Here is a 1177-nt window from a genome sequence, read left to right as displayed (position 1 = left end):
GGGAGATCGTCGCTACAAGTGCAAAAGATGACGCCTACGGCGTGCCAATGCAGTCATTTGCATTTCTAACGTTTAAGAGCGCTTTGTATTTGTGGTCGAGCATTGCACGCGTTGTAGGCCTGCAGCGATGACGAATCGCAGTCTGCTCTACTCTTTAAAGTGTCTTCTATCACTATGCCAACTTCGGGCGATCCTATTTCAAACGTGATATTGTCGGCAAGCGGCGTTGGCGTCCTGGCGTGATGCCGCTAAGATGGCACTACGATCTTAGTCTCGAGAGCGCCGTGCCTCTCAGATGGCACTACGATCTTAGTTTGGCGCGCATCTTGGATCGCGTCTCGCGACCGCTGTACGCCTCGTACGTCGATGCGACCTCGCTTTCCATGCCCTCCAAAGCGTCCTCTACTATTGTGCCAAGGTTTGGTCGTTTCGTTTTCGAACGCAAAGTGGTCGATCGCGCGGCCTGGTGATGCTGCACCGGGTATACAGATAATGTGGCTAATAACACGCAAGTTGTCGCAGCGCGTTCCCGATGCGATTTGATGGCGAGTCAACGTCGGTCAAAATACAAAATGGTTCCTACGCCGTACCGTGATAAAGTTTGCTTTGCTTAGCACGGAGCACCAAGTTGCACCGTCGTGCGCGGCCTACAGCGCTCGAAACTCGTATCCAAAGTGATGCCGAATTGCACTATTTGCGGCATCATGAGGAAATTATATATGGCACATGCCATTTGCAACGAATGAAACATCAGAAGCTCTCTTGCCGTCGCCACTTGAGAGTATACGAGTGCAATTGAATATGCAATTTGAGTTGCGTTTACAGGCAGCTAGAGCGTACTCGACGAGGAGCTTGCCTTGCTCGGCGCTTGCGAGGTACTCCGCGAGGGTCTAGGGGCGCGTCGCAACCTCGAGCACGTACAAGAGCGCGCGCTCGGCACCGATCTTGATATTGATGTTGAGGCTCTTGATGAGCGCAAAAATCGGTGGCCGAGTGGACCCAAGTGCTCGCGCACACGCTTTGCGGCGATTTTGGTCAGGCGCTTGACGACGCGCATCGCTATGCGGTTGACGTCCTTGTTGATGGCATCCGTGAGGCCCACAGCAAGCGCCAAGACAAGCGCCGCGTCGACCTTGACCGCGAGGCCAACTTGACGAGCGAGTTCTCATCGCAAGCG

The sequence above is a fragment of the Saprolegnia diclina genome, assembly GCF_000281045.1.
Source record: "Saprolegnia diclina VS20 unplaced genomic scaffold supercont1.18, whole genome shotgun sequence".
In the NCBI taxonomy this organism is placed as follows: Eukaryota; Oomycota; class Saprolegniomycetes; order Saprolegniales; family Saprolegniaceae; genus Saprolegnia; species Saprolegnia diclina.
This window is presented reverse-complemented; position numbering follows the sequence as displayed.